The sequence below is a fragment of the Gavialis gangeticus genome, unplaced genomic scaffold, assembly GCF_001723915.1.
Source record: "Gavialis gangeticus isolate Ggan-Ray unplaced genomic scaffold, GavGan_comp1, whole genome shotgun sequence".
Taxonomy (NCBI): Eukaryota; Metazoa; Chordata; order Crocodylia; family Gavialidae; genus Gavialis; species Gavialis gangeticus.
The window spans coordinates 1593513-1601347 of NW_017729018.1; the positions used below are offsets into that span (position 1 = coordinate 1593513).

The 7835-nt window shown below is 50.4% G+C and overlaps 1 protein-coding gene across 1 annotated transcript in view; it reads right to left on the reverse strand.

Moving 5' to 3' along the window:
- LMNB2 (lamin B2) overlaps window positions 1–7835 on the reverse strand; it is a 75684-nt gene that overhangs the window by 56580 nt on the left and 11269 nt on the right. The gene's annotated exons all lie outside the window — the stretch shown is intronic.

Below are 7835 nucleotides of genomic sequence, written 5' to 3' on the forward strand. Positions count from 1 at the left end.
GGGGGGGGGGGGGGGGGGGGGGGGGGGGGGGGGGGGTGTTGCAGGTAGCAGCAGCCACCATTCACCACCCCATGCTGCCACCGTTCAGTCCCTAGCCATGCGCTGCCAATCCCCCACCTCACCATGTCCCGCCACCAGGGATACACTTATTAAAAAAGGTTGAAAAATCCCTGTATCAGATAATTAATTCCTAGAATCACACTTTAACTAGTCCCACTTACTTAAACAGTTACTGCTTTGAAGTTGCTTCTATGATAAGTAACATCACCTAGATATAAGCAACAATGATTCTGGCTTGGGAATTAAGATTTAAGTTCTGAAAATCAGTTCCACATCTTTAAAATTTAGAACTCAGTCTAGAGTTCATCAAAAATTATTGTTATTTCTAACGTGCTTTTCAGAATTTCCAACATAATACTTCTGCTATTCCTACAGGAACAATGCATTCCTCACTGCAACCAAGTTCAGAAAGGTGCCAACCATCCTCATGTGGCCTCCAGCCACTTAAGGGATTTTTAGATATGCAAGTGCCACAGTGCTGATGCTTGCAGTCGTATAAGCAGCAAAATGCACGTGAGCACTCAGAAAACGGTGGCGGCGTGCTTTTGAACTAGAACACACCAGAGGTGCTTTAGTTCAAAAGCGCACCACCGCCATTTTCTGCACTCTGACACGCATTTCACCGCTTATACAACAGCATGCAGTGCAGTCCAGTTTGCCCCAGCTTGTGTGGGGAGCAGACTATTATCTGCTCTGAAGTGGCAGATCTCCAGTGTGTTGTACGACAAAGAAGTATGTGTATAAATGCCCTTAGAGCAGGGGATTTCAACCTTTTTTAGTCTAAGCACCCCCAGTGCCTGGACGCCAAGCGAGAGGGGAGAGGTGGGGAAGAGGAATAGCTGAGTAGGAGGCAGGGATGGAGTGCTGCTGCCTCCCAGGAGCAGGAACAGGGCAGGGCAGGGTGAGGGCAGCAGCACGCCTCTGCAGGGTAGGGAAACTCACTGGGCTGCTGAGTGGCAGTGGCTGCCTCCACGTGCAAGCTTCCTCACCCTGCTCTGCCTGGCCCTGCTCTGCACTCTGTCCCTGCCCACCCATGCATACCCCCTAGGACCAGTCCAAGTACCCCCAAGGGTACACTTACCCTCAGCTGACAACCCCTGCTTAGAGTCTCCCACCCCAGAAAATGTTCCATCCTGACATTGGTTGTTATGATATACATTATAAAACCATTAAAGCAGTGGCTCTCAACCTTTCCAGGGTTGAGGCACACTACCACCACTTTTTGGAATGCAATGGCATGGCTGGCTGAGAACCACTGTTGATGCTGCCTTGGCTTACCTGAGTGCCTTAGCCAGATTCTGCTGCCAGGAAGAGCTGTGAAACTTCATGACCCTGCCTCTGCTGCACAGCCAACCTGGAAAGGGCTGTGCCTCTGTGCACTCCTCCTACATTAGGGCTACGATCAGCCTAAAGCAGGCAGGAGCTGCCTTGTGCAGTGCGGTTCCTTCTGATGTGGCACTCAATATTCTTCCCAGAAACATAAGTAAATAAGACAGTTCCACCCATACCCATTTCCAGGAGCAACATAGGGTGAGAGGACCAAAAACAGCAGTGTGGCATGAGGCAGCTTGCTGCCTGCTTTAGTCCAATTAGAGCACTAATGCAGGGGGAGCAGTTTTACCTGGATGCTGTAACCACAACACCCTGAGGTGGCCCTGCAGCACCCCAACTGAGAACCACTGCATTAAGGAGCTGTTAAGTATCCAAAATTTTGAGAACCAGGATCACTGCTGTTGCTCCTAACAGACTGTCAGAACTACTATCATAACTTTAGAGAAACAAAGCAACTGAGGTGGAGAGTATGGAGATTCAAGGGGAAAAACTAGCAAACTGGAATAAAAAGCCTTGATGACAAAAACAGGAGATACAAAGATAAGTGGGCTGCAGTGCCTCCAGAAAACCAATTCAGATATCAGAAACTGGGAGCAAGGACAGGATCAACTGCATAGGTCTACAGCAGGGGTGTCAAACTCACCCTTCCTTGCAGGCCAGATCCAGGACATGAGACTCCTGGTAAGCTGGATGCAGACATGGGGGCAGAGCAAGGTGAGCAGCAACAGCAGGAAGGGGTAACACAAGCCATTACTCACTCCGCCCTGCCCAATAAGCCTCCAACAGAGCTCTGTATCCAGGATTTCAGTCACAGCTCATCCCACCCCTGAATCCCCAAGCCCTTTTGGGAGCCCCACAGGCCAGACAACGCTTCTCTGCAGACCAGATTTTCCTGTGGGATGTATATTTGACACCATGCACAACAAATGGAACGCAACTGTGGTGCTGGAGAAAAGGGATCACTGTTATAACTTCTGAAATAAAACCAAGGTTTCTGACAACCAGAATGAGAACCTTTATGCAACCCATACTAAAGACAACCAAATTCTTAAAGCGATTTTCCCAGAACCACCCATCCTAGTCTTCAAACAAGCAGCGAACCTCGCTAACCTCATCACCAGAAGCAAACTTCCTATGGCTCAAAACACAGTGAATGGATCCAGACCATGCCATGACAAGAAATGTAAAACCTGCCAACACATCTCTACCACCCCCACAATTACTACACCCCACAACAGAACCATCAGCAGTCCTGGATCTTACAGCTGCAACTTCACAAATGGCCTGAAGGAAAATATGGAGGAGAGACCAAACAACTGCGCACCAGAATGAAAACACACCAGAAGTCTATCAAAGACAAGAATACCCAACTACCTGTGGGGGCACATTTCTCACAAGAAAACCAGTCTCTCCAACTTCTTAGTTCTAATCTTCAAAGGAAATATACAAAACACCTTTCACAGATGAACCTATGAACTTCACTTCATCAACATCCTTAATACAAAAAAAATCATGGACTAAACATAGACATTGGATTTATGATACATTATAACCTGCCCAACAACGGACTCCCTAGGTATCTCTCCATTATTTACCAGCTACATTAATTACCACCCTCTGCCAAGCCTCTCTCTCACCCACTGACTCCTTAATTTACATCTTCACTGACTGCCTTTCTTGCATGCAGCCCAGCCTCTGGCTTCTTTACTTTTCATTCCATCCAGGAAGAGCAGACACCAACTGCAGATGCTTCCTTAGCCTAACGAAGGGTATTTATACCTGAAAGCTTGCAAAGAAGAATTTTTCCAATTATCTGAGTTGGTATAATAAAAGATATCAGATTTACCCAAATAACTTTTTCTCCCCTTATCTTATAGATGTAATTTATAGAGGCATAACCTTACATTTTCTTAATGTATATTCATTCTGCCTTTTTTCTTTAATGAATGCCCAACATTTCAGGCCCCAGGCAGAAGTTTCCTTTACAACAGGGGTGTCAACCATACTGCTTTAGAGGCTGGATCCAGCCCATAGAACTTCTGACCAATCTCCAGATCTATCCTGCAATGTTTGTTCCCAAGCTGCCACAGTTTGTGTCAGGACAGGCCAATACCCAGGGAATTGATGCTGGCCACACCCCAATCCTCCCTCTTTATCAGCTGAAGTACATGTTTTTGGTCACTGTTGATGGATAAAATCCACAGCAGCTGGCAACCAGGAAAAGCAGGATGGCAAGCAGCAGTGATGTTAACTACCTGGGTACTAGCCTGTGCTAACACAGTACCTACCCACAATCCAGATCTGGAGGTGGGTCATCCAGCCTGCAACCGACCCTATGGGCCAGGCTATGACTGCGGGCAGAGAATGTTGCCCACTAATTTATTCAAGTCTAACAGTCCTGCTTTTACAATGTTTATTAGAAGTTGTTAGCACAAAGAACCTTAAATTAGTATGGAAACAACAAAATTTAGCACATTTTCTGCAAAAACGTGTTGTGCTACTGTCACAGATTGTGCTGCTTTTGAGGGGAAGCTCTACCTTTAGACTTCCCAAAAGGCTTATTCAGTCCCCCTCCTTCAGGACCCCTTGAAGCCAGCTCTGGAGTAGCTTCATGAGGGGCAAGTTCAAGACCCTGGCTCTTCTCTGTCCCCGACTTTCCCAAGGGTACATAACAACAACAGCTTTTTGAGAGAATTATCTGGGCACATGTCCATGAGGGGCCAGCGGGGAGGTTATGCTTAGGGGCAACCAACACGGGTTCATTAGAGGCAGGTCCTGTCAGACCAACCTGGTGGCCTTCTATGACCAGGTCACCAAATCCTTAGATGCAAGGGTAGCAGTGGACATAGGCCTTCCTGAAGTCCAGAAAGACTTCGACACTTTCTCACCCCATTCTCATTAAAAAATTGAGGGATTGTGGTGACGACACCTACACAGTCAAATGGGTCGCTAACTGGCTGGAGGGCTGCACCCAGAGAGTGGTAGTGAATGGGTCATTTTCGACCTGGAGGGATGTGGGCAGTGGGGTCCCCCAGGGCTTGGTCCTTGGGCCCGTACTGTTCAACATCTTCATCAGTGATTTGGACAAGGGGGTAAAAAGCACTCTGTTCAAATTTGCTGATGACACTAAGATGTGGGGGGACGTGGGCATGCTAGACGGGAGGAATAGGCTGCAATTGGACCTAGACAGGTTACAGGGGTGGGCAGATGAGAATAGAATGGGTTTCAATACTGACAAGTGCAAGGTGATGCACCTGGGGAGGAAGAACCAGCACCATCCCTACAGGCTGGGGAACTCCCTTCTCATCAGTGTAGAGGCAGAAAAGGATCTTGGAGTCGCTGTTGATTCCAAGATGAACATGGGCCGCCAATGTGGGGACACAGTCAGGAAGGCCAACCGCACCTTGTCATGCATCCACAGATGCATCACGAGCAGGTCCGAGGTGATCCTCCCCCTCTATGTGACATTGGTCAGGCCACAGCTGGAGTACTGCGTCTAGTTCTGGGTGCCGCACTTCAAGAGGGATGTGGACAGCATCGAGAGGGTCCAAAAAAGGGCCACTCGCATGGTCAGGGGACAGCAGGGCAGGCCCTACGAGGAGAGGCTACGGGACCTGAACCTATTCAGCATCCACAAGAGAAGGCTGAGGGGGGATCTAGTGGCCTGTTACAAACTAGTCAGAAGGGACCAGCAGGCACTGGGGGAGTCCCTGTTCCCCCGAGCACTACCAGGAGTGACTAGACATAACCGTCACAAGCTGGCAGAGGGTAGATTCAGACTACAAATCAGGAGGTGCTACTTCATTGTCAGGATCTGGAACCAACTTCCAAGCAAAGTAGTCCAGGCTCCTACCCTGGGGGTCTTTAAGAGGAGGCTAGACAAACACCTTGCTGGGGTCATTTGACCCCAGTACTTTTTCCTGCCATGGCAGGGGGTCGGACTTGATCTACTCAGTTCCCTTCCAACCCTACCAACTATGAAACTAGGGTTGTGCAAAGCTTCAGTAGCCAATTAGATTCAGAGATCTGGTGGGCAAATCTGAATCAAATCAGGAGACCCATTAAAAGGTCCAAATTGAATGGGAAGCCTCTGAATCAATTCGGAAGGCTTGCAGCAAACAGAAACTGAGAAAAGGGAGAGAGGGGGGGATGGGGTGATCTTCCATACAAGCAAACTCGAACTGTCATAAGTCGAGGACATGACAAACACCACTGGACACAGCTGCCTCCAGCTGGTAAATCTGTTGTGGTGGGCGGAGGAAGAGGGAAGGGGTGGGCAGATCAATGCCCCCACAGCAAGGGATGGATTGGGGCTGGGGTTGAGACACGCTACCCAGCCGGGCCAAGGGGGCACAGGATTCAGGGAGGGGGGCTCCTGCCACTGCACAACATTGGTCCGGGAGCCAGTCTTCTGATGGCTCCTCCAGCAGCTCTCGCTTCCACCCAGGAGAGCACTGGAGCATGCATGCACCCCCAGATCTGAGCAGGGCGGTCTGGGCCGAGCTGCACTCTGGGAGGCTAGTGGCATAGACAGGGCTGTGCTCCAGGAGGCTAGCCCCAGCCACAGCCTGGAGCACAGCCCTAGTTTCACTCGCCACACACAGCGCAGCCCAGCAGCAAGCAGCTGGGGCTAGCCTCCCAGAGAACAGCCTGGCCTAGCCCACCCCACACAGATCCAGGGGCGCACGCCCACTCCCATGCAAGAGCTGCCAGAGAAGCCACCAGAAGAGCAGCTCCCAGACTAGTGGTGCAGTGGCGGGATCCCCCCTCCGAGTCCTGCGCCGCCCCCACCCTGGCTGGGTAGCTTGTCGCAGCCCCAGTCCCAACCCCTCCCTTGCTGTGGGGGCATTGATCTACTCCCCGCCCCACGCCCCTTCCTTCTGTCCTCCACCCACCACAACAGACTTACCAGCAGGAGGCAGCTGTGTTCAGCGCTATTGAGGACTGCCTGTATAGTCTATGGCTAAATCTCCTACTCCAAATCGGCCAAATCGAATCAGGACAGTGATCTGAATGACTGAATCAAATGACTGTGCCTCCAAATCGGCTGAATCTGAAGCAAACACTCACTGCTTCGCACAGGCCTAATAACAACCCTACCAACTTTTTGGTCAGTTCCAGGGAAGAGGTGGTGTCAGAGTGCCTTACATCCCAAACAAGAATGCAGACTGCACAGCTGCAAACAATCTTTATCGTGCCACTCCAGTTCCCTCTGTTCCTCCTCAAAGTGGCACTTCTCTTGCTCTCTACTCTGTCCTCCATGGGACTACTCTCTGCACACCACCAGCCCCAGGACTATACTTTTCTTCTACTGCCTTCTCAGAGCCTCCCTCTTTCTCCTGTCACAAATCAGTCAGCCTCACAACTGAAGGTGTTGTGCAAGAGAGATTTTGGGGGCTGATACTGATAGCTGATTTTCCAATACGCAGCTTTTCAGCTCGAACAGCTGCATCCAACTGGTAAGTCTGGTGTGGTGGAAGGGGTGTGGGGGTGCAGATCAAGGCCCCTGTGGTGAGGGAGGGAATGGGGCTGACCAGCCAGAACAGGGAGGGCAACAGGACAGAGCCACAAACGGCTCATCCAAGGGGTGGGGAGGCACATGCCCCCTGGATCTGTGCGGTGTGGGGTGGGCGGCAGCTGCAGACATGGCTCGTCCGGTGCTCATCTGGTGGCTCCCACCACTTGTCCGGGAGGGCAGGAGGTAGGAGTGTGCCCCCAAATCCGCTCGGCCGGAGAGCCAGGCCCCAGCCCACCCCACACCTCTATTTGCAACAAAACTATTGTTTTGTTGGGCACAGGGGGAACACTGGTCCATCAGCAGCTAGCATCGACCTAGTGCAGGAGCACTTGGAAAGGCTTGACGTGTTCAAGTCAGCAGACCCAGATGATCTTCATCCAAGGGTGCTGAAGGAATTGGCCAGTGTCATTGCAGAACCACTGACAAAACTGTTTGAGCACTCATGGCACTTGGGGCAGGTCCTAGGGGACTGGAAAAGGGCCAATGTGTTTGCTATTTTCAAAGGGGGAACGACGAGGATGCGGGTAACTACAGACCGGTTAGTCTCACCTCTACCCTTGGGAAAACTTTTGAAAAAATTAAGGAATACATTTGTGCGAGTCCAGCAGGAAGCGATGCTGAAGGGCAATCCGCATGGATTATTAGCAGGTAGATCTTGCCTGGCAAACCTTGTTTCCTTTTACGACCAGGTCACAAAACGCTCAGATGCAGGAGTTGAGGTAGATGTCATATATTTGGATTTTAAAAAAGCTTTTGGGATGTGACACCATATCATTCTCATAAATAACAAAAAACTGAGCAGCTGTGACTTGAATGATTACATAGTCAGGTGGGTGGCAAATTGGCTAATGGAACACACCCAGAGAGTGGTGGTGGATGGGTCAGTATCAACCTGGAAGGACATGGAAAGTGGTGTCCCCCAGGG